Here is a 25,989-nt window from a genome sequence, read left to right as displayed (position 1 = left end):
TCAGTCATGTTTCTCTTCTTCTCTATTTCATTGACAATCAGCATGTTTAAAAGTGACAATGAATATACAGAATGTTTTTTCTTTATGTCACAGAGACTGGCTTCTGGAAGCCAAGAGAGGAAATATAATCCTGAAACTGTAAACAGTTACAGACTTTCGTGTCTCAGGCCCTTTGGGACTTTAACCTCAAGCCCATTTATGGTCTATTTGAGGTCACTGTGTTCCTGCCCACCCTTGTTATTTTTACTTTGGGGTTTTCATTTTAATCTTGTGTTTATCATCAAGCCAGCCCATGTAAAAAAAATATACAATGAAAAAAACCCACACAAAATAGTCTTCTCTTTCCTGGCCTTTTTGATCAGGTTGTTTTATAAGAGTTATAAATTAACTCTTTTAACCTTCTCTGTAAGGATATGCAACTGATCACATGATCCCCATTAATACCATCAAGTCTGTCTGTATCTTTATGAGGCTATTATAACATAATGGGGGGAGAATCACTACTTCCTTATGTGATTACGCAGCAGCTTGTATTTGAAAGCAGAACCAAGTAATTTGGACTTATACAGCAAGAGATCCCAAATCACACTATGAATGGTTTACAGAACAAGAATCCACCCAATATTCCTACAACTGCTTCTAGAGTAGAACACCGTTAATGTTTAACCCCAGAAGTTATGCATTCACACTTAGCTGTCTCCCTTCCCTCCATATCGAAGTGCAAGTGTAAAATAAAAATTAATACATTGGGCTAGAAAATACTACAATCAAATAGCCATAAAAAAGGAAATGCAAATTTAAGGTGAACATTTTCGCACCATATAAAATATAATTAAGCCAACCTACACCCCAGTGCAGAAACCAGTCACATTTCCCCATCAACATAGCTATTGCCTCTTAGGGTGTGTCTAGACTACAGGGTTTTGTCAACAAAAGTGGACTTTTGTCGACAAAACTATGCCTGCGTCTACACTGCCGCTGAGTTCTGTTGACATAACATTGACAGAACTCAACAGTTTTGTCGACTGCTGTAAACCTCATTCTACGAGGAATAACGCCTTTTGTCGACAGAGGTCTGTCGGCAGAAGGCATTATTGCATATACACTGTCCTTTGCGTCTACACTGTCATGTCGACAAAGGGGCTTGCTTTGTTGACAGAACTGGATGTAGTCTAGACGCTCTTTGTTAACAGAAGCTTTACTGACAGTATCTGTCAACAAAACTTCTGTCGACAAAAGCCTGTAGTCTAGACATACCCTTAGAGAGGTGGATTTACTACAGTGATGGAAGAACCTCCTTCCACCACTGTGTGTCTACATTACAGTTCCACAGTGGTGCTGTAGTGTTTCTAGTATAGACTTGCCCTAAGTGAACCGGGCATTAAATACAATCACATACCCTCCCACATACTGTATGTAGGTTAGACTGGCTGCTAAGGGCTGTTTCAAACTGCACAGTTGCCCTGTTTACAAGACAACTAATCAGACATACTATGGAGGCTGCAAGAGTGCTGCACAAGCTAAGCAGAGGTAAATCAGATGTGCAGCTGTATGGGGAAACCCCAAGAGTTGTAGGAAGTGGTGATGGCAGTTCAGAAGGCAGCATTTTACCCTATGATTCAGTACCAAATGACACTACCCCATACATAATACAGCACCAGTCCACACAGGCTCCCAGAAAGCCAATGCCCCTGCAGGGGTCACTATGCTGCAGAAGGTGAAAACTTTCAGATGATTCATAAAATCAGTGCTGTGTCCACTAGTAGAGTGTTTCTCAACCTCTTTTTTTTTTTTTATAAAGTACCGCTTTTTCAAAAAAAAAAAAAAAAAATAAGTATCCCCAGTACCTAGAGTTTTCAGGCACAATTTTTTTCTACCATTACAACACATTTTTGTAAACAACTTAATCGTAGCTGGGCAGGTGACGAAATTTTTGGGTGTAAAAAATGAAAAAATGATAAAGTGCTGTAAAAATTCAGTTGTCTCCAAATTTCAGTTGTGTTGACATACTTCTCTCGAGTACCCCTAAGGATACTTGTACCACTGGTTGAGTGGTGAGTCAGACTGCCCCAAAGTCTTGTAACATTGGGATGTTTGTACTTCGTCATTGTACCAGCACACAGAAAGTGTGTGTTGTAACAGCTCCAGCATCATGACAAGCACAATACAAGAATATAAGTCCACCTTCTGTAAGATGCTCTGCAAACCTGGTCACTGAAAAAGAGGCTCTCCTGCTATATACCCATGCGGAGAATTGCTTTCTGCACACTAGAGAATCTCTCCCCAAAGTCCTGCTTATTTCCATATTGGCCACATCCCCCCTTCGGGTTCGGTTTTTGTCTGTTTAGATGGGCATCAAAGTGCCTCATTGCAGATCTGGAACATTAAAGAGTTAAACACCTGAAGCAATTCTCCTACTCCAAGAAAAAACAGGCTGGTTCCCTATTTCTTTGGGCCTGGGTTTGCAAGGTGCTGAGCATCCTGAACTCCATTTGGCTTCCTCTATACAGTTTTTCTTTAACAAAAGCGGTCGGGTCAAAATCCTGCTCCCTTGGAGTTTTCTCATCATCTTCACTAGCAGCAGTTCCTGAACCCCAAACCTCCCCTCTCCAGCTGAGCTCCACATTTCATCTTGCTCTTTGAAGTCTCCCTTTGTAGGTCTTTTGTAGCCACTTCCCCATGATCCAGCAGAGGAAGCGGGCAGCTTTACAAATTAGCGTATTTCCCACAAACACTACTGCCTACAAAAATGCAAACTTGTGTTCTCTAAGGCAAGAGCTCTTTGTTCCATAAATCTTGGGCCTCGCCCTTGAAAAAGCACAAGAGACAAACTAAGCTCTAATTAATGTAATGAGTTGATACAAGTTAAAAGAATGACTAGTGTTTCTTAAAGTGTGTCACAAGGAGATTAAAAAAAAATAAAACAACCAAATCTTTTTTCTGCAAAGTGCGGTAAAATCAGTGGCACTCAACTTCCAGAGCTTAAAATACATTTGATGGCACGCCCTTCCCTCCAAACACACCTGCCACTCCTCCCTCCCCTTTCTCTCCATATCCTCTCTAAACTTGCCAAGCTTCATTCATTAGAGAACTGAAATATTTCCTTTTATATTCTAATACTTCCTGGATGGAACCTTCCCTTTTTTATAGCCAGAGTCTGTGGCCATCCAGGACGGGGAGGCGAAAGGAAACCCCAGAGCTTTACAAACACAATGAAAACTTATCTCGTTTGAAAAACAAACAAACAAACAAACAAACAAACAAGGTACCTAAAATAGTAGCTTACAAGAATCTTTCCTGGAGAAAATAATATGTGTGAGGTTGGTCTTCATTTGTGTTTATGGGAGAGGAGAACAGCAACTCTTCATTCAGGCCTGGTCTCCTTTAGAATATTGGATTGGCATAGTTATGTCACTGGAGGGTGTGAAAAAAACCCACCCCTGAGTGGTGTAGATAAACCAACCTAAGTCCCATATAGATTGTGCTTAGCTGATAGAAGAATTCTCCCATCAAACTAGCTTCTGCCTCTCAGGAAGGTAGATTACCCCTACAATGAATGACAAGAGAATCCCTGCTTTTGGCATAGGCAGTATCTAAAATGATGCATTGCAGCAGCAAAGCTGTGCTGTTGTATCATTTAAAATGCAGACAAGTTCTAACTGGCAAAGAGTGGTCTAGTGGTAAAAACATAGGCTGGGGTGTCCTGTGGTGTGGCTTCCATTTCTAGCTCTTCGATACCCTGCCTAGGCAAATCACTTCAGGGAAAATTTAAAAAATACATGAGCCAGAAGTTAGACTCCTACCTCCACATTTTGGTACCTACACATAAGTAGTTTTGAGACTCTAGCCACTTGTATTTAGGTGTCTAAATCCATATTTAGGCATTTAAATTCAAGTACTAAGATTTTCTACCCTAAGTGAGATGTTGAGGACATTCAGCACCTCACTAAATGAAGCCCTTTTAACACCATTGTATCCAGGTCTTCCCAGTCTATAAAATGGCTATCATAATGCCTGAAAGAGTTATGATTGCAGTTTACTAATGCAGTATTGCTAAACGCAAGCATCCAACAATAATGAAATTAACTTAAGAAAACCAAGAAATGTTAATAGGATATGATCTTTCCACCTTGTATTTTGTATACCTTTGAGATGCATTAGGGTGATGTTTTCAAGATTTTCTTTATAGGATACAAAATTTAAAAAAAAAAAAGCTGAAATTTTCATATTCCCATTAATATGAAAACCCAGAAAATGTTGCAAGACTCAGGATAAATCAGGAGATCTGGCTCGATACCTAATGCTTGCAAAGCACTTTGAGATTCTCAAATAGTAAGCACTGTGGAAGTACAGTACAAAGAACTGAAATACACTGACTAGGTCTTGTTGTCCAAAAGCATGCTGAATTCCCAGCGCCTTCAGTAGGAGTGGCATTTATGGAAAGAATGCAGGCTAAGGCCAATTCTTTATTTTGTTAGGAGAGTTAGTGTGATTTAATTTAAAACAAATCAATGAAAAAACAAACAATGCATTATAGCAGCGTGTGGCAGGGCCTGCTCGCTCCTGCCCCTGCTCGTGTTCACAAGCACCTCAGAGACCTTTTTGCTGGTAAAACACCCTGTGCAATTTATTTGACTACACTGGTTTCCAGAACCCTTGTACACTATGCAGCCTTATACTTACAGCCGTACACCTAGGCCTGCCAACAAAAGGGTGCAAAGGGAGCATTAGCCCCCAGGGCCAGCAATTCTAAAGGGTCTGGGGCTCCGGCCGCTGCCACCACCACCACTATGGTGGCTCTAAGGGCTGGGGGGCAGGGCAATGCGCCTCAGTCAGGGCTGGCTACCCTGGCTCTGCCCCGCCCCTTCCAGGACCCCAGAGCTACCCACACCCCTTGTCCAGGGACCCAGCATAGCTAGGAAGTCTTTCACTCCTGAAGTAAGCAGAGATGAGTAATCTCTCAGTTTCCTCCCATCCCATTTCCTTCCTATGCCTTTTATATCATCCCCTAAAGGTCTTTTTAGCTCTCCCAGCCTATCAATTAGGCACAGCTCTTCATAACAAGGTTGCCTCTGGAGTAACTAATTTAGCTGTAGTGAGTAGAGTGCTGGTTCAGATGCTTTTGCCTAGCACTCTGTCATGGAATCACACATGCCAGTCCATAATGCTGTAACTTCCTAATGATCAAAGGGTTTTCCTCCTTCCCATTGCCTGGTAATGTTCACATTGAAGGTAAGACACATCTACACTGCAAAACCAAAACCAGACAAACCCCACCATACCTGTGAGAGTGAGTCTCAGGGCCTGGTCAACAGATTGAGGCTCATGCTGTGCCTGCTAAATACAGCGGCAAAGAGAGAGAGATTCCCTCTTGGGCTAGAGTTCAAGATCTGAGACCCACCCTCCTTGACAGGTTTCAGAGCCCATGCTCCAGCTGGAGCAGCAAGAGCTACACAACTATTTTTAGCACCATAACAACAAACCCTGGAAGCCCAAGTCCACAGGCCCAGGTTCTGAGACTCTTTGCCACAAGTATTTTTTTAAGGGGGTTGGGTTTTACAGTGTAAACATCCAAAGTAATCCAACACCTACCAAAGGCAATAGGTATCCTTCCATGGATTTCAGTGGGTCTTGGACCAGGCCTTTAAAAGGCTTTGCTTTCTTCCTGGATTATTTCCATAATATTTTTCATGCACATAGCATGGTATACCTGAGCATCCCAAATACTTCACAATGACTAATGAAGGCTCATAGAACCCATGTGAAGTAAGCTAGAGTAGAGCTGACCATTTTACTGCAATAAAGTATTATTATTATTGATTGTTGTATTACCCTAGCACCTGGGAGCTACAGTCATGGGTCAGGATTCAGTTGTGCCAGCCGCTGTGCAACCACATAATAAAACAATGGCTGTAGGTGCTTCTAGTTGAATGCACCTGGTACATCACTAAACGTCTGTACCGGTGAACCTCATCTAAATGACAGGTGCTGGAGAATGGTGACACTGCGAATGTGACAAAGGTCTGGCAGGAAAAGAGGATACACGAAACAAAAATATCAAATGTAGGTGCTTAACTTTAGGCTTTGAAAGCCACGTGTAGGCACCTAAATGTAAATGGCCTGATTTTCAAAGGTGTGAGCACCCACCGTTCTCACTGGGTTCCTTAGGAGCTGGGAGTGCTTAGCACCTAGGAAAAGAAATCAGGCCACTTTTATTTAGAAGCCTGAATCTGGATTTAGGTGCTTAACTGTAGGCAGCCATGTTTTCAAATGTGGGCGTTGAAACTTTAAAAGTAGCTGAAAGTGATTATGGTCTTCGGCCTCATTTCTAAAATTCTCAGTTTCGCTTTATCTTCAAATGTTCCTTTGTCAGCAGATTTTAGACAAGACATGTAAAATCTCTGGCTTATTATAACTACAGCTAAGAAACTTTGTTTGCAGCAAGAATCTGAAGAGTGGGCAGGAAATCATGTAACTTTCCGGGTACAGAGCAGTGACAAGTGCTTGGAGAATTCATTCTGTCATTTCCTTATGACAGAATCCGATTTCCATGGTCACCTAAAGAATTTAAGTGCCCATCTCCCATTCAAAGTCAATATATATTCATGGAAGTTAGGTCGATCAATGGCTATTAGCCAGGCTGGGTAGGAATGGCGTCCCTAGCCGCTGTTTCCAAGGCTGGAAATGGACAACAGGACTGGGATCCATTGATGATGACCTGTTCTGTTCACTCCCTCTGAGACATCTGGCATTGGCCACTGTTGGCAGACAGGATTCTGGGCTAGATGCACCTTTGATCTGACCCCGTATGGCCGTTCTTATGTTATGTTTTTTTGAAAATCTCTTTCTGACCTCTTTCCATGCTGATTAGTGAATAAAGATGTGTGTTTGCAGGCCTGTAAAGTTAATCACTCCTTTGTCACTCACCCCGGTGCTATGGCTATAGAACTAGCAGTCCTAAATATGTCATGATAAAAAAAAATCTCAACTTCAGGACCTTTATTTTGTATTTCTTACTGTTTGTAAAATGTGCAGGAACACTATTAAGAGATTTACCTACCACCCAGATAAGAGACAGTCACTCCAATTAAGCCATCTCCCTACTTTTCATTCGTTTTCTAGACGGCCTAGCTTATGCAAGACCCATTTTTGCTTTATGGCTTTGCCATTTTCAGTGTAGCCCAAGGTCCAGTGTGTTTCAGCAGCAGCCCTGGGAACTACAAGTTGTGGACTACAAACTGCGGCATGTTGGGAGAACTTCCTGGTTCCTTCCAGGATGTGCTCTCTGCCCCCAGCAGGGTCTCAGCAAGGACGGTGTTAGAAGCAGCACACAGGCTGCATGCTGAGAGAAGGGGGCTGCTGAACTGTTTTCCTGTTCTATGTTTTTTACAGAATAAAGCCTGTTCCTGGTGATTTGTTGGAGTGGGTCTGGTCTGAGGTGCACTCACACACACACACACAACGCAGAGCACACCAAGCAGCCTCAGGCCTAGCCCTCCCCCCACAGTGGTGTAAGAAGTCACAAGCTTCCCCTATGCTGAATAACCTCCCACTGGGCTAGCCAACAGGAGGGGTTACATCAGTAACAAGAGTGTGATTCAGATTCCAAGATCAAATAGGAGCAATGTGATCATCTAGCCCAGGCCTGGATCCCGCCTGCCTAACACTTTGATCTGGCTGGCAGACTGCATCTGGCCACTTTCTGTTTATATCCTGCTGTCCATTAACACCAAATTTCCAGGCAGCGCCTCAGGCAGAAGGATCCTATTTAAATGGCTCAAGGTTGTGGCACTACTCTGTCAGGGGCTGAAGCTGCAAGCCCTTTAAATAGCAGCCAGACAACGCGGTAGCAGTGAGGCCGGTAGTCGTGAGCCCTTTACTGTGTTTTTACTTCAAAGCCTTGGGCCCCAGACAACACTGGGGGGAGGCTAGTCCCCAGTCCTGCCCCCTCTTTCCCAGGTTCTACCCCTTCCGGGGTGGAGGGTGGAGCTGGCCCACGACCAGGTACCAAAATTCATTAAACAGCCGCCTTACGAAAATTATTGCCCATCCTGATCTAGCCTGACCTCCTGCAAAACACAGACCAGAGATCTCCCCCAATACAATCCCTGTTTCTCGAATTTTTATTTTAAAATTGACAGTGCTGGAGAATCCACTGCTGCCCTTGGTAAGTTCTTCCAGTGGTTAATTACCCTCATTGTCACACCTTATTTCCCACTTTGATGTATTCTCCTATAATTACAGATTGTCAGGCCATGTAACTATCCCCAATGAAATAGCCCCCGGATTTTATGCTGTGTGCATTCGTCCATTCTGAAGGAGGAATTTCTCACATAGGTCCCAATCCTGAAAGCCTTAGCCTTGTGAAAAGATACTTATTCCCCCAAGCAGTCCCAGACCCCTTTCTGGCTAAGTCTATACTGCAGGCTTCTTGCACAACAACAGCCGTTCTTGCGCAAAAACTTGCAGAGCATCCGCATGACAAGCCCGCTCTTGAGCAAGAAAGTTTACAGTAGATCGTCAGAAGAGAGGGCTTTTTGTGCAACTGTTATTCCTCTCCCCACAAGGAATAAGCCATTTTGCGCAAGACCTCTTGCGCAAAAAGGCTAGTGTGGACGGGAACAGAGGTTTCTTGAACAAGAAACCCCTATGTCTAAAATGGCTATGAGAGCTTTCTTGCTCAAGAGCGCATCCACACTGCCATGGATGCTCTTGCGCAAAAACCACATGGCAGTGTGGACGCGCTCTTGGATTGTGCAAAAAGTTCTTGCACAAGAAGCCTGCAGTGTAGACATAGCCATTATGAGTAAGGGTTACTCACAGGAGTAAGCAAGATTTACTTTATTGGCACCACATTCTTCCTAAGCAACCTCTGCTTTAAGCAGCACCAGGAGCCAAGCTGGCCTCTGGCTGACAGTCAGTGCATAAAGCCATTATGCTTTACCTCATGTTGTCCTGCTTGGCTCAGGCAGATCAGAATTATCAGCAGTGTTCCCTGTAAACTGAACACTCAGGTGGCCACCCAGGAGAGATTCAAATGCCTACCAGCTGATTAGCAGAACACCCATGGCCAGCAGCATGTGTTTCTACTGGTGATGCACAGCCACACATGACTCAGTGCACAAAACAAAATTTATTTTGCACATGGATGGAAAAAAGAAGAGAGGGAACACTGGTTATTATCAGTCCCTGTGCTCAGGGCTAAATGCTAATAAAGGGACAAGAATTGACAGGAATTCTGTAGAGATGGCAAACCGAGACTCTCATCCTGAGAAGTGCTGAGCCCTCTCAGCTCCCACCAACAAGAGAGAGAGTTAAGGGTGCTGAGCATGATCTAGTCCTACTAGTGATCTTCAGTTCCAAACAGCCCAGAGGCTAGCCTGGAAACAGCTATCTTCAGAGTAACAGCACTCTCCTTTGGGACGAGTGCTCCAGCAGCACATCCATGGTCCACCGGGAGGAGCAAGATTTTCCCCAGCTGCAGGTTAGGCCTGGAACTAGCGCTTCTGTCCAAGTGGGGAGATCAAGTCCCTCGTGCAATCCCTGGTTTGAGAGAATGGCTGCTTCAAGAGGGTGGATTTTGTTATGCCCGCTAGGGGAGACCAGGGATGGGCAGGAAGCTGTAAGAAATTTGAAGGTGCAGGTATTCCACTACCACTCCCCTTGGTAGAAGAATAGGAACCCTGAAAACAGTGGGGTTCATGAGCCATCTCAGGTGGTAGGACAAGAAAACTGTGCAGCACTAATGTAACTGTAGCACTGGGGGCCAGGAACTCAATTCTATGAACAACACACACTTTCTGCAGCTAAAGAAACTGAGACAGCAAGTAGCAATGACTTGGCCAAGGCCACACAGCAAATTAGTACCTGGTCTTCATGATTTCTAATCCCCACTCTGTCACCCACCAGCTATGTGACTCTCAGGATTACAATCGCTCCACCTCAGAAATTATGAGATTAGAAAAAAATACATTTCAGGCTCACAGCACTCAATAAATCACAATAGTTCACAACACTCAACCTTCATGATCTCAGCTGAGAAGTGGCACTAATATATACAGGCAGTCCCCGAGTTACGCGGATCCGACTTACGTCGGATCCGCAGTTACGAACGGGGCACTTCCTCTCCCTGGTCTCGAGCAGACCAGGGAGAGGAAGCAAAGCGGCGGGGCGGAACGCGAGGCCAGCTGACAGCCCAGACGCGTCTGCTCTGCTCTGCTCCGCTCTGCTCCCCCTCCCCCTGGTCTGCAGACCAGGGGGAGGGGGAGCAGAGCGGAGCACGCGGCCAGCTGACAGCCCAGAAGCGTCTGGGCTGTCAGCTGGCAGCGCGTTCCGCCGCTCTGCTGTGCTCCGCTCTGCTCCCCCTCCCCCTGATCTGCAGGGGGGGGGGCAGAGCGGAGCACGCGGCCAGCTGACAGCCCAGATGCGTCTGGGCTGTCAGCTGGCCGCGCGTTCTGCCGCTCTGCTCTGCTCCGCTCTGCTCCCCCTCCCCCTGGTCTGCAAACCATGGGGGGGGGGGGAAGCAGAGCGGCGGAACGCGCGGCCAGCTGACAGCCCAGACGCGGCTGGGCTGTCAGCTGGCCGCGCGTTCCGCCGCTCTGCTCTACTCTGCTCCCCCTCCCCCTGGTCTGCAGACCTGGGGGACGGGGAGCAGAGCAGAGCAAAGCCACGGAGCCCGAGGGCAGCAGGATAGCCACGGCGCGTCTGGCCTGTCCCGCTGCCCGCGTGTTCCGCCGCTTTGCTCCCCGTCCCCCTGGTCTGCAGACCAGGGGGACGGGGAGCAAAGCAGAGCAAAGCCACGGAGCCCGAGGGCAGCAGGATAGCCACAGCGCGTCTGGGCTGTCCCGCTGCCCCCGTGCTCCGCGGCTTTGCTCCGGACGCCTGTGGTACAGCAGCTGGGGCGCTGCCGGTTGGTCCCGTAGCGCCGCTCTGGGTGCCACTGGACCAACCCAGCAGCACCCCAGCTGCTCTGCCCCAGGTGTCCCCTAGTCAGCAGCTGCTGAAAATGACCAGTGGCTGACTACAGGAAGCCCCTGCCCCGGGCTTCCTGGAATCAGCCGCTGATCAGTTTCAGCAGCAGCTGACTTGGGGATGCCTGGGGTTCTTAAGTTGAATCTGTATGTAAGTCAGAACTGGCGTCCAGATTCAGCCACTGTTGAAACTGATCAGTTTCAGCAGCGGCTGAATCTGGACGCCAGTTCCGACTTACATACAGATTCAACTTAAGAACAAACCTACAGTCCCTATCTTGTACGTAACCCGGGGACTGCCTGTATCTACCTGTTAAGGGTAAACTAAGCCATCGTTTTTCCAAGTTACAGTACCACACGATAATGGCCAACCCTGAGGGATTCCCTTGAGGAAAATGCTACTGTTACTAAAATAGCAAGCTCGTTCATTCCAGAAACTGTCTCTGCACAAGCAGCGAGAGCCATAACGAATAACTCACCACTACAGTGAACGTTAACTATTTTTGGTTTAAAACAATACATAGACCCCTTTCTCCACATTCTAGGGCCTTCAAAGAGGAGACTAGAAAAGGGAACCTCACAGAATTGATTCTCTTCTTTATGTTTTCGTAAAGAATAGCCTGGTAAAGCAGTGTTGACAGGTAGATGGAGCAGCTGTGCGGAGGAGGGGGCATTGTCTGAGCATTGCAGAGATGTGGAACACAAATCTGAGCTTAGACTCTGTCCTTTCGTGTTGATTAAAAGTTATGTTGCTAATAAAAGACCATATTGTACCATCAATTTTTAAGCTTTAATGATTTCAGTGGGGAGTTTGACTTAAAAAAAAAATCAATGGCATAGTATGGCCTGTAATATTTACATTAAAAAAAAACCCCTCTTTCTTCAGGCTTAATAGTAAAGCCAAAAGTAAAGAATAATATTTCTTAGTATACAGCAGGTTAAAGTAAGGGGAATCGAGCGGGGAGCAAGGGGGAAACCAGGCCGCTATATAAGGAGGGGCAGCTATGAGCTCCTGGAAGGACGGGCCGTCGGGCAAAAGAGGTGAAGCTGGGGCAGCAAGTGCACTGTACTAGCCACCCCCCACAGCCTCAGCACTACCCAGGGTGTGGTGCACTCCCACCAATAGCCCGTAGAGCTGGTCAGAGCATGCCGCTTCAGCGGCAGTTTAAAAAGCCTGGGGCTCTGGGCACCAACGGGAGCCCCAGGTCCTTTAGAATCACGGGGCCCTAGGGTAGCTGCACTCTTTGCCTTCCCCTCACCCCCATCGGCATGCCAGAAGGGAGCAAATCTGCCCCTGGGGGTAACATCAGGCATGTGTAGGCTGAGCTTCTGCCCAGCTCCCCCAGTTGAGTGGCTGGTGCACTAAGGGTGCATCTAGACTGGCAAGATTTTGTGCAAAAGCAGCTGCTTTTGCACAAAATCTTGCTGCCTGCCTACACTGGCCGCAAGTATTTGCACAAGAATACTGACTTTGTACTGTACAAAATCAGTGGTTCTTGTGCAAATACTTTGATGCTCCCGCTCAGGGATAAGCCCTCTTGCACAAGTATTCTTGCGCAAGAGGGCCAGTGTAGACAAGCAAGTTAATTTCTTGCGCAAGAAAGCCTGATGGCTAAAATGGTCATCGGCGCTTTCTTGTGCAAGAGAGCGTCTACACTGGCACGGATGCTTTTGCGCAAAAGTATTTGAGCGAAATCATGCCAGTCTAGATGCAGCCTAAGAGTTCCCACTCCTGTTCCAATCTATTTTAACCATTGCCTGTCCATCCTGGTCATTGCTAACACAACCAGGCCTGTCAAAGGCCAGGTCCCTCCTCAGCAGCCCTGGAAACTGCCCACCAAATTCCCCACTCCTTTCCAGGGTAGAGTAGGGCTGTGCATTCACTGTCCAACGGGAGTCCACTCCAGTCTTTTCCTCACTTCCCAGCCAATCCTTTCCTCTTTTTAGTAAAATAGTGATACTGGTATTACACTAGTGCTCAAAGATTCCATTAGGGGCCTCATGATGCTAGATGCTGTACGTATACCCAGTACCTGAGACAAGGAGTGAAATCCTGGCCTTACTGAAGTCAGTAGCAAAACTCTCTTTGACTTCAGTGAATCCAGGATGTCACCTAAAGTTACTGCCCCAAAGAATTTGCCATTCATGTCCGCAATCCAGCACTCACATCTAAACAGGAGGGCCCTGGTGCCCCTGCAGCACTCCTCTGGCCGTTCCACCCATATGGATCCAATTACAGGTCAAGAGGGAACTAATAAGTTTGTATCCTGGGTCCTGCCATGTAATGAGCCACAGCTGTATCCCTGCTCTAGTCACTTAATATTTTATAGCCTAGGAGCACTTTCCATTAAACATCCTGGGTAAATGTAGCTATGGACTTTGGCTCAGTTGGAGCTTCCCTTACTTCCCCATGGACACCAGGACACTCCCCTGCAGAAGATGTTCTGGCAGCAATCTTAATTATGTAACCCATAGGCACTGAACCTGCCAGGGAAAGCAAAGGCTGCTCTACGCTATTTGCTAAGAGGCTTTCAGCTCATGCAGCAGAGGCTCATGGTGTTAGCCCCTAAGGTCCCAGGTTCAATCCCACCTGCTGACAGTCTGAGTTGGTGGGTAATGCAATTAGACCCATGCAGATCTCAGGTAAGCCACTGCATTAGTACCTGTACCAAGCACCAGGTGTGGCCTGGGAGCTTGAAGAGGGAGAAGAATAGAGTGGCATGCAGTTGCCCCTCTTATTCCTTTTTAGGGATATAATAGTGTACTTGATTAACCGATAAGCAAAAGCTTATAGGTTAACGCTATAGACTACACGCATTTCCCTCCCCCCACCAGTAAATTTTTTAGCAGACAGGCAGGCAGCCCTTCTCAGTCCTAGCTCATGCTGGGGCCAGGCCCTACCCCTGCTGTGGCTCTGCATTTGAAGTGTATTAGGAGCTGCACGGACAGCAGCCCAGCTCAGTACCGGCTCGGACCAGGTCTGGGCACTCAGGCATCTCTTCGATAGGGGCTGCTGCCACCCCGTACTGCTGCCTCTGATAAAGAGGCAGCAGCACTGAGTGACAGGTAGCCAATCTGCAAGGGGAGCTGGTTTTTAAACTGGCTCCCCTCACAGACCAGCTCCCATCTGGCACCCCATGGATTGGCAGAGGGCTCTTCAGGAGTGAGGCCGGAGTGCACTGGCTGTTAGCCACACACCCAGGGACTATAGAATAGTCGAGTAACCAATAAGAATTCATGAGATTACTTGACTATTCAATTAACCGATATTTAACATCCCTATTCCTTTTTGCTCCAGCCAGTCTCCACTAGGAATGTGAATGCATCAGACTTACTGGGTCCTCAGGAGCTCACTTAGTCAGTTAATTGGTTAAACATAATGGTTAACAGGTTAACTGATTAAACAGGTTTTTACATCCCTAGTTCCCACCTTACCCATTTGGCTGGAGCCCCATAAGCTCCCACAAAGAGGCTTGTCCTTATTCAGGGGGAATATCCTGCAGCTTTTGCTCCCTCCCTCTGCCTCCCAATTCAGATCTATGGATTCAGCCTCCCCTCTCACGACCAGAAGAAAGCATTTGGCCTGCAGGCATAAGTTACTGGTGCCTGCAAGGGAAGGGGATGCAGGGATGGCCAGCTAGAGGGGCAGAGAGGGGGAATGAAGGAGCACCCCATTTAGAAAATATAATTTTGGCAGGGCACTAAGGGGCGGTGCACCTCTGGAGTTCTACCATGAGTCCGCTGTGCCTGCAGAGAATTTGAGAAGCCACCAATAAACAAAAGGAGGTACCCGTCCTGTTCCCACTGAAGTCAAGGTATTCTTGCAGTGGGTTTCAGTGGGAGAAGGATTGGGCCCTCTCCACTGCAAAGAGAGTTTGTGAAATTAGTGCTGAGAGGATGAGTAAGAGAAATGTGATAGACAATTCATGGCAGCAATCTGCTGCAAGAGAGATACCTCCCCATAAACACAAAATTGGAGGGCATAAAATAGGAAGACAGTGTCATTTGCAAGTAGTAAAAGAACATGTTGTAAGTTACAGGATGCTCATAGGAAGCTATATTAACTGATACAGACATTCTCATTCAGCGTTATATTTACTTGAGCATAAGAGCTATTAAATTAAGTAGTCTTACCAGCAGCTTCAGCAGGAGTATCATCTCAATAAAGACTGCAAATTGAGCTGGGGGTGGGGGAGGGAGAAGGAAGAGAACATCATAGAGTTAAAGCTACAAGGGACCACTGTGATCATCTAACCTGACCGCTTACAAGAATCACTGGGTGAAATTCCACAGCCTATGTTATGCATCTAGCCTATAAGGTCTACTTGAACTAGAATGTATCTTTCAGAAAGACTTCCAGTCTTGATTTAATGATCCCAAGAAATCCAGAACACACCACATGCTCTGACAACCTGCTTCCAATGGTTAGTTACCTGCACTGCTAAAAAAAGGTGCATCTTCTAGCTAGTTGGCTTGAATCCAGTCTTTGGCTTCCTTCCTTGCTGTCTGAATCCCCAGGAAAATACTCAAGAATACTGCAAGGTGTACTTTCAGGCAGCTGGGAGATTGACACCATAACATCCTAAGAGTCCTCTGCCTTCTCTGTTATCTGTGATTCAGGGTCTGCAATGTAGTTTGATAATCTTTAGGTGAGAATAATGTTTCCTGTTGTTTTACTTATGTGTTGGATTATTATTCTTTTATATTTTCATGTTGTTAGCTACAACGTAAGCTATAGCTACAATAGCCCTGGGAAAGGGTAACCCCATCTTTCTTCATTTGCAAGTTTCTAAACTACTGCAAAAAGGAATCCGGAAAGGTGTCCAAAACTTTGGAGTTAACATCAGTGCCAATAATAAACAAATCCATGAGGCTGACACATTCCTCAATCCCCGCTGGAGTACTGAAACGGCAAGACTTCCTTCTAAAGGGCTTTGCTTAGGAGTAAATTTTTGCACAGTAAAGTCTAGGTGTCAAGTTTCTCCCTACTCCCCAGACACAGTATTCTGTTCCAGAAGGTCTCAAGGCAGCTCTCATCACTGACCTAGAAGTTCTTAACCTCCATGAACAATGACTGCAAGTTTGATCCCAAACAAAACAAGAATGTAAAGACTTCAACGGTCTCTTATAGTTCCCTAGGAAGATTTCCATTCCATGACATTTCTTTGTCTATAAAGGATAAGAGGGAAATGCAGTTTCAGTTGTATCTAATTACACAACCTCCTCAGAGTGCCTCACAAATAATAGATTTATCTTTGCAGCATGCCCAAGAGGTAAGGAAATATTTATTAAACCCATTTTCAGAGAAGGAACTGAGGCACTGAAAATGAAGCAAGTCCAAGGTCACACAGGAAGAGCAGGGAACTAAACCTAAGCCTCCTGAGTCACATTCAGTGTCTTAACCACAAGCCCAGCTTTTCCCTCCTGGATACGAATTTACAGTCAGAGCCTGTTCCATTTGTTGTAAGTACAAAAGCACATTGCATTAGCAAAGTTTTGATGGGTTTCTTTTAACATTCACATCAACTTATGGAGCAAAGCAGAGAAAGAAAATATGTATCTTTTCATTTTAGTCCTAACTGTGGCATCAATATTGTGGATGCTTTAAAGATACACAGTAAGTGACAAGATCAAAATCTGGCAAAAAAATTAGGTTTTGTAAAAACAAGAATTTACAGAAGCTAAGAGCAACAGAAATATTTCCATGTTTTTAAAAACACCCCAGTATAAATACGGTTTAAACATACATACACACACCTCTTTCCCAGTGTTTGCTACCAAAACATTACAGGACTATGCTAGAACATAAGCTCCTACAAGTAGAACTAACTAAAAAAGTAATAGCCAGTCAGATTTTAAAATTGATGATGTTATTAACAGCATAGGTAAGGGCAGGTGGGATTTGCTTTAGTGTGTGGTGTTTAAGCTGAGAGACTGGTTAAAGCAATTCCTTAGTTCTGTATTTTTTTCACTTAACCAGCCACTACACATTTTAAGTGTCCATCAAGGCGTCTGCACTGAAAACAAGTATGGATCAAATTCTAAACTTGTGCTGTAAAATGTAATAAGTTGCCAATGTTTACAGCCTGTTGGGTGCCTTGGACCCCACGGACGTGCTGAACGCTTTGTCCTCTCTCCCTTCCTCAGCACTTCATCCCCACCTTCCCACTAGCCATCATCAGCCCAAGGCGCTGCTGTGCCACTGCCCAGCTGCGGGCAAGCTCCATAGCTTCGGCCACAGCCTCGCTAAATAAATAAACGCCAATAGGACAGAGCAGGAAATCGCCTCCGAATGCCAGGCAGACTTAGGGAAACTGGGGTTTCCACGCAAACTACAGGAAAACTTCCCAATGAAACCACCTGTCTGATTGCTCTGCAAAGGCTCCCCCATCCACCCACCCACCCTGCATCTCCCCTGCTCCCAGCAGCAAGCTCCTGCCTCCCGTTCCTCTCCGCTAATGCCAGCCCAGCGCCCTCCCCCAAGGACCTGAAATCACCACGCCAGCCTCCTCCCGCATGGCAGCATCCCCCTGGCGGGCAGCAGCTCCGCACCCGCGGGCGGGACAGAGCGGCGGGCAGGTGGTTTGGGGAACGCGCGCAGCGCGCAGAGCGCAGCCGGGGAACAAACCTGGCAGGAGTGGCGGGGGGGTTGAAGGCTCCTCCGCCCGCTGCCCAGCTGCGGGCGCAGCGCCCCCGCCTCACTTGGCGCCCAGCTGCCGCGGCTGTCAGCGTCTCCTGGAGGCGGCACCGGCTCAGCTGTCAGCGTCTCCCCGCCGCGCAGCCGGCACCAGCTGCAGCTCCGGCCGGGCTGGCAGCGTCGAGCAGCTGCTGCACCGCGGGGCTCGAGCCGTGCCGGGCTCGCTCTGCTGGCGGCTGGCAGCGGCTCCCGGAGGTGGTGGCTGCACAGGGCTGTGGGACTGGAATGTGCAAAGGGCCCGGATGTCTGTAGCCTGCTCCCTCCCTCCCCCCCGCTCTTCCTCCCCCCTCTCACACATGCACTCGGCGTGTCTCCTCGGCACACTCTTCCCTTTATATGGCTCGATTCAAACTGTTGCTGGGAGAGATTGGACGGGGAGGCGCCGTCCACCCCTGCCCCTTCCAGGCCCGGAGGAGGCTGGATGCTTCTTCTCCTTCCCCCTCCTCCCAGGCGCGCCAGATTGGGGCACGCCACAGCCTGGGGGTGCCGCTCTGCCAAGCCCGGGTCCCAGGCGGGGCGCACGCCCACCGGCTGGGCTGCGTTCCAAAAGTTTGCCCGGCGCCGCCTTTGCCCCGTGGAAGGTTTGGTGGAACGTGTGCCAGCCGCACTGTCAAGGCAGGAAACAACCAGCAGAGCCGGGGGAGTCCCGTAGCCCCGGGCACACACTTGGCAGGGGCTCCCATGTTTCCACTGCCCGCTGGGCGGGTGGCGAGGGAACCTCCCTCAACCACTGCGTAGTGACGAGGGTCCCTTTGAGTCGCTGCGCGCCTGGGGTTCCCTTAATCCTCGCTGTGATGCGCGCCACGCAAGGTTTCTTTTGGGAGCCTGGGTTCCTGTGAACTGCACGGGAGGTGGGGGCTCTCCCAAGGATTGCACTGCTAATTGATGGCAACGAGGGGAGGGGTCCCCTTGCATTTCGTTTAGGAACCTGCGCCCCGTGCATTGCATTCCACGGGGAAGGGCAGTAGTGGGGGAGACTCTCCCAAGCATTGCACCGCTGATTGATATCAACAAGGGGAGGCTCCCCAGGCATTTCAAACCGAGGGCTTCCCCGCCCAGCGGGAGGGAGGCCCCGTTTGCTCCCCATGCAGGGAGCAGCACAGGGGAAATCCCCACTGATTCAGGCCAAGCAGCAGGAGCTTCCTAGTTCAGCGCCCAGCGCCGCGGGATGGATCCCTGGGCTGCGCTGATTCAGGCTTTCCGCTGCCCCAGCCCGGCTCGCAAGCTGCGGGAGACCTGGCCTGGGAGGCGCTGCCTGCTGGTGCCAGCCCGCCTGCCACGTGGGAGCAGGGAGGGCCGGTCAAGCCACATCCAGCCTCCCCGCCTCAGCCGGACTTGACAGGTCCACGCGACCAAATAAACTCCGGCCGACTGACGCGGGAAGGAGCCAATCAGGGGCCGCGGATGGGGGCCAAGCGTGGGAGAAAGCGAAGGCGGAGCCAAGATGAATGAGTGGCTGGCCTGGCAGTGCCCCGGGGGGAGCCGCCGTGCGCCCAGCCGCTGGTCTCCAGTCTGCTGCAAACCAGCCGCGCACCGGGGTCCCCTTGCAGCCAGCGCGGCCTGCACAGAGCCAGACCGAGGTGGGTAACCCTGGGGGCTTGGAGCCTTCGCACGTGTCAAGCACAAGTTTCTTATCTAGTCCTGACCTTCAAAGCCCTTCTCAGCTTAGCCTCCCTCTCTCTGTCCTTGCTGCTCTGTCATAGCTGGCTCCCGTCTTCCTTCTCCCACCCAGGCTTGCCGGCTTCTTCCCCCCGTGCTTTATTGGTGGAGGGCATGGCTCATGCTTAGAGGTGAACAAGCCTGGGTTCAAATTCCAGAACTCCTGGCTGCTTTGTTGCTGTACCTAGTAGTGGGGCTTAGCCCTTAAAGTAAGGATAATTGCAAACTGCGCCCCCGAGGAAGGACCAATCAGTTCCATGCAACTAGACTGCAATCCTCTTTCGAAAGAGGCTTTTTTCGAAAGATACTTTTGAAAAAGCCTCTTTCAAAAAAGAGCGTCCACTACAACCAGTACTTTCGAAAAAGCAAGCCACTTTTTCAAAAGAGAGCACCCAGACAGTCTGGATGCTCTGTTTCAAAATAGCCCTGTTTGCATTCAAGAACGTCTTTTTTTGAAAGAAAAAACTGGACTATGTAGCACTTTAAAGACTAAGAAGATGGTTTATTAGGTGATGAGCTTTCGTGGGCCAGACCCACTTCCTCAGATCAAATAGGAAAGAGCACTTTCGAAAAAAGGCATTCTTCCTCATAAAGTATGGTTTTCCGCGGTCGAAAAAGCTGCCGCATTCTTTTGATTTAATTTCAAAAGACTGCGGCAGCAGTCTAGATGCAGGGGAAGTTTTTTTTAAAAAATGGCGACTTTTTTCGAAAAAACTCTGTAGTCTAGACACAAAGAAAATAGGAAGTGACTGTTTGGGAAGGAGCACTGCAGAAAAGGATCTAGGGGTCATCATGGCCCACAAGCTAAATAGGAGTCAATGGTGTGCCAAAAAAGCAAACATCACTCTGGGATGTGTTTACAAGAGTGTTATAAGCAAGAGAGGAGACATCATTCTTCCCCTCTATTCTGAATTGCTCAGGCCTCAGCTGGAGTATTTTGTCCAGTGCAGGGCATCATGTTTCAGGAAAGATGTAGACGAATTAATGACGGTCCAGAGAAGAGCAACAAAAATGATTTAAGGTCTAGAAAACATGAGGTATGAGGGAAGATTGAAAGAACTGGTTCAGTGGGGTTGCTGGGTTTGTTTAGTCTGGGAAAGAGAAGACTGAGCATAATAGCAGTTTTCAAGTACCTAAAAGAGTGTTATGAGGAAGAGGGAGAAAAATTATTCTCCTTTACGTCTGAGGATAAGACAAGAAGCATTGGGCTTAAATTGCAGCAAGGGAGGTTTAGGTTGGACATTAGGAAAGTCTTCCTGTCAGGGTGGTTAAGCACTGGACTAAATTGCCTAAGGAGGTTGTGGTATCTCCACCACTGGAGATTTTTAAGAACAGGTTAACTAAACATTGTCTGGGACAGCAGGACCACCAGCAACCAGGGATCCGGGCAAGGTGGGGAGTAGGGAGGGCAGCTTCGTGCCCTGGAGTGGCTGGAAGGAGCAGGGCCAAGGACTGCCAACCCTCAGTACCACCCAGACAACAGCATGCCCACCCCACCTCAGCCACATGGAGTGTCCAGTGCAGTTCTCTGATGGCAATTTAAAGAGTCCAGGGCTACAGCCACTGCCAAGGCCACAGTCGCCAGGAGCCCCGGACCCCTTTGAATCGCTGGCCCCAGACAACTGCCCATTTTGCTCCCCCACCCCCTGTCAGCAGGCCTGGTCAGGGATGATCTAGATCCATGGTGTCCAACCAGTTCTGAAGCTAGTGAACTAGCCACACTCAACTGGCCAGATAGCCACTTGTGATTAGTGGTTAACCTGTTGAACACCACGGATCTAGATGGTGCTTGGTCCTGCCATGACTGCAGGAGACTGGACTTGATGACCTCTCAAGGTCCCTTCGAGTTCTACTATTCTATGATTCTATGCTGCCCTTTCTGCCTGGGGAAAAACTGCCTGCCAGCATCTGTAAAGCCATCATGTTATTCTCCTTCTAATCGCTTTGCCATAGTGCACAGGGAAATAGTCTCTGGTAATGGATTTGCAGGTGACAACGTTGGGATTGGCTGGAACTGAGAGACTAAGATTTGTGCATGTAAACTGTGCAAGAACAAAGCTGTTCTCCTGGCCACTCTTCTTCACCTCTCCCCTCTCACTTGTTTCTCTCATCCTCCTGTTGTCTTTTCTTTTCAGCCTGTAAGTTCTTTGAGGTGTGCTCTGCCATTGACAGTATGTTTGTACAGCGCCTAGCACAATGAAACTGATTTGCTTGTGATTTCCAGGATTCACTGCAATGTAAGTGTTAGACAATAAGAAAATTGACCTTACGATTTTCACTCCAGGAATGCTCAAGTGGGAATTTTGCCTGGGCACAGTGGGGCAGCTGGATACTATGCCAGGAGTAAGTTCACTAAACAGATGGCAGGGAAGAGAGGCAGAGAGAATAGAAACGGAAACATAAAAGTGAGGAGGAAAGAGCCTAGGAATGAAAATTATATGAATGTAGCCATGTTGAGAGGGGTGCTACCAGTACTGGGAGAAGACTTAGGCTCCACATAAGACCCCTTCTGTTCCACAACACCTGTGCCAAAGATAGGGATGAGTGAACATAGTAGCACATTGCTGTCTTTTGGTTAGGTGCATAGACATGTTGGCCTGGAAGAGCCCTTCTGGGTCTTTGCATTCAGTTCCTTGCTGTGGTTGGCAATCCTGCCATGTAATCCCCCACACACATTTACCAAGCTGTATCTTAAAACTTGTTAGCTTGTTTGCCCTCATGCCTCCTAAGGGAAGGTTGCACCAGAACATCACTCCTCTTGCTCCGGGCAAGGGGGTCAAGCAGGGAAATGTCCCCAAACAGCAGAGGCACAAAACTCCTCTGGGGTCAGAGCAGAGGAAGCAAGTTCCTCTGGCCAAGACCCAGGGCCATGGCAGGAGAACCAGCTCCATGGTCCAGGGGCTTTGTGGGGAAGGAGGGAGACCCAGCTCCGTCAATCTGGGTGAGGGGATGGGGAGAAAGGGGGCAACTGCCCCAGAACCCAGCAATAAAAAAGGGCCCAGAGCTCCCGGCAGCCTCAACTATGGCAGCAGTGGCAGCCAGAGCCCCAGTCCCTTTAAATCACTGCTGGAGGACTGAGCTGTGCGTTCTGAGCAACACTAAGGGCTGTCCAGGAGCGGCACAGATAAGGTGCTTCCCAGGAAGTGCTGAGGACTGCCTAGCCCCAGTCCCGCCCTTTTCTCCTGAGGCTCCGCTCCTTCCAGGGGTGCAGAGCAGGGGCCCCTTACTTTCCCAGTGGACTGGTGAGTCTGTTGGCCCTGCTGGGGGGATATGATGGAAGGCAGTTCCTCCACCTGGTGTGGAGGAGGAGAAAGAGTCAGTTCCTCCATATGCCAGAAGAGGCAGTCATACTTTGGGGGAAGGATGCAGCTCATCCATCTTTCCAAAAGTGGCAAAATATTCATAAAATATTAGAATATTCATAGAATCATAGAATAATAGGACTGGAAGGGACCTCAAGAGGTCATCAAGTCCAGCCCCCCGCCCTCAAGGCAGGACCAAGCTCCGTCTACACCTCCGTCTTCATTCCTGTGCACACCCTTACCGCTGATATTTAGAAATGTACTAAATTCCAGCCTGAATTTCTTCATGGCCAGTTTATACCCATTTGTTATTGGGTTGGTATTGTTCTTTAGTGTAAATCATTCTCCTCCCTTCCATGTCCCCCGCCCCAAAATATGTTTGACCGTATTATCACCCTCTACCCAACTAACTTTTTCTGACACAATTTCTGTAAGGGTTTCCTGGGTTTCTTGGTTTAGTGTCCCAAACTGCTGCAAACACAAAGGTTTCTAGTCCATTTCCATTCTCTGGTCAGCTAGCTGTGTTGAATTTCACCGTGAGTAATGAGCTGTGCGTTTCACTACCCTGAAAGATGGACAAGCTGCACTGCCCGTAAAGAAGCCTTCAAACACGTAGAAGACCATGAAATACCCCAGGTCCCTGCTGGCAGGGGAGCCACTGCACTATAGTAACATTATCTCTTTGTCAGCAGGTGACTCTCAGGGATTCTCCTCAATTAGCTCTATGCATGTAGATCTAGAATGATATGCAAAGTTGCAGAGCAAGGGAATCCGCATTATCCCCTGCTGACCTTATGGATTTTTGCTGTGAAATCTCATTGGGTATTAGGAGTGTTTGAGCAGCATGAGTTCCCGCAGAGTTTCTTTTGCAGCTCCTGCTCCCTGGCGTGAGGATTCTTTATTGTGCTGGCAAAGGAGGTTCAGAGAGCCAGAACAGCTGCATGGAGAAAAATATCTTCCATGGGAGCCAGGCATGTCCTTTTCCATGGACCTTAAGAGCGGGAGGATACACTTCCTGCATCCTTCGCAGATGTTAATGGCACCCCTGAAGCCTCAATGAGATAACTCTTGCAGAATTCCTGGGCTGCTCTTCAACTTCCTGCAGGGGAGGCTCTCAGAAAATAGATAAATAAAATAAATCCTGTTTATTCTTTAAAAAGAGAATAGTGATAAATCAATACTGTCCCTCCTCTTGTTGAACCAGGTTCAAGTACAGGTTGAACCAGGTTCAAGTACAGGTTGAACCAGGTTCAAGTACAGGTTGAACCTCTCTAATCCAGAACTCTGTAGTCTGGCAACATCCATGGTCCGGCATGTTTTTAGTTCACCAGATGTCCACTTATGGGTGTGGCCAAGTTTTCTGCAGTTCCATTCAATTTGATAACAGCTACCAGTCCTGGTTCTCAGTGTTCTGTGCTTGTTATTTAGCTCTAATTTACCCCTAAATGTCTTCTAAGAGCCCAGTAAGCAGTGGAAAAGTTGGTAATACTGCTAGACAATAGTGACCTCCTGTGATTTGGCAAATTCTCTGGTTTGGCACAGATGGTGCCGGACTACAGAAGTTCAACCTGTTCTCATTTGTTTCTCCTGCAAGGGGAAGAAGTAGTGAGCATCTGACAGCAGTTTTGTCTGTTTGTTTGTTTTTCATTTGAAATGTAGCCAAATCACAGTCAGAAGGTAACCTACATTGCCTTTCATCTGGTAACTCTGAATGTCATCAATTTCCTCCCTTCCTCTTCCCTCTCTTCCGCTCTTTTCTGCTCTCTTCCTCCCCACCCCACACTTTGAGAGAGAAGTAAGCACATGATGAATCATACAAAAGTGCCCTGAACTTTAACAGTAAGCAGTTGCTACTTACTCCATCCTTCATATCAACAATTGTTGTGGGGGTTTTTCATGTCTAAATCAAAATCCAGGAAGTTTCCAAGATATTTTCCAGCACTATTGGGCCAGAAAACAAGATTCCCTCATATTTTACAGTGAAATTTAGTATCACTGTTTTTTAGTAGTTTTTCTCGAGAGTACATCTTCTGCACTTACCACAGTGGGGCCCTAATCCTGTCTGTGGCTTTGGGTACTACTGCAGTACTGCTAATATCAATCATTTAATTATCTCATCTAGGGATCTGATCCTGCATGCCTCACCTGGACAAAACTCCCACTGATTTAAATGGAAATCTTCCATATATAAATAGTATAGGAATGGATCCTGGGATTGAGATATTGGGTTTCCCATTGGAAAGAACTGGAGGGTCAAATCCTGAGTCTCTTCCGCTAGTGCAGACGAGTGCCCGAAGGATTTGGGGACACCACCAATTCTATACGTCATGAATATCTGTTCTGCCAGTGTCCCCTGAGTCTCAAGGATTGGGAGACAGGACTAGTGGATAGAATCATAGAATACTAGAACTGGAGGGGACCTAAAGAGATTATCAAGTCCAATCCCCTGCCCTCACGGCAGGACCAAGCACCATCTAGATCAGGGCTACTCAACTTTGGAAGCCCCAGGGGCCACAATGATACTCACAGCACATGCTGAAGGCCACAACTTAAGTGTGGTTGCATATACATGCAAATATATATGCAAATATATGCAAATAGCTTCTTTCATGCTGACAGGCATGAATACAAAGATTAAGGCAAGACAACACAACATGCAGGCCCCATTTAAGTCAGTTCTGCTGATATTAATACAATGCAATATTTATCCAATTTCCACCTATATGACACCACTTTTAATGAGCAATGACAGTCCATGAATTTAGCTACTAAAACGCATATCAACAGAAGACCATTATCTTGACTACTTTTTTGTTTTAGCTTCACAATTACAAACAGAACACCTCTTGTTAAATACGGTAAACTTCCAGTAAGGATCATATCTTAGTTTTCCTAAATTGCTGTCAGGTGGATACAAATCTTTGAACTCAGGATGACAAGATTCATGGTGCCATTGCAGGTTTGTTTTCTTTAACTCAGCAATAGTCTATTGACAAAGAAGACACATTGGTGTTCCATTTCTCTCTGCAAAAGCGAATTCCATCTCCCAACCAGTGTTGAAAACCCTGTGTTCATCCAACAAATGTCTCTTCTTTGTTGCCATTTTTAATGCTTCTTATTAAAAAGAAAATTCTATACCAGTGTTTTGGGTGCTTAGACTGGAGCTTCAGGTTGTGCGTTTCTTGGAGTGATTTTACTATAAAAAGAAAAGTTTCCAAGCCAGAGTGCTCCAGTCTGCGGTGGATGGGGAGCTAGATGAGTCAGGCCAGACATGGGAGGCAAAACAGGACAGGTGCCCGAGAGCCCTGTCCTGGATTCCCAGCAGGGCTGATGTTCCCAGGCGGGAGTCCATTGCTCCGTG

The 25,989-nt window shown here is 47.5% G+C and overlaps 2 protein-coding genes across 4 annotated transcripts in view; one reads left to right on the top strand and one right to left on the bottom strand.

Annotated features, from left to right (window-relative positions):
• The window catches only part of ZBTB7C (zinc finger and BTB domain containing 7C), a 320,248-nt gene extending 302,314 nt beyond the window's left edge, over nucleotides 1-17,934 (bottom strand). For both annotated transcript variants that reach the window (XM_075932699.1, XM_075932697.1), the window contains exon 1: nucleotides 17,599-17,934. The gene's annotated coding sequence lies outside the window, so the exon portion shown is untranslated. The remainder of the gene's footprint in view (nucleotides 1-17,598) is intronic.
• Nucleotides 17,935-19,117: 1,183 nt separating this feature from the next.
• The window catches only part of CTIF (cap binding complex dependent translation initiation factor), a 420,270-nt gene continuing 413,398 nt past the window's right edge, over nucleotides 19,118-25,989 (top strand). The window contains exon 1 of one of the 2 annotated variants that reach the window (XM_075932696.1): nucleotides 19,118-19,247. The gene's annotated coding sequence lies outside the window, so the exon portion shown is untranslated. The remainder of the gene's footprint in view (nucleotides 19,248-25,989) is intronic. The other variant, XM_075932695.1, reaches the window with a different exon arrangement.

The sequence above is a fragment of the Pelodiscus sinensis genome, chromosome 6, assembly GCF_049634645.1.
Source record: "Pelodiscus sinensis isolate JC-2024 chromosome 6, ASM4963464v1, whole genome shotgun sequence".
NCBI classification, from domain to species: Eukaryota; Metazoa; Chordata; order Testudines; family Trionychidae; genus Pelodiscus; species Pelodiscus sinensis.
This window is presented reverse-complemented; position numbering and strand designations above follow the sequence as displayed.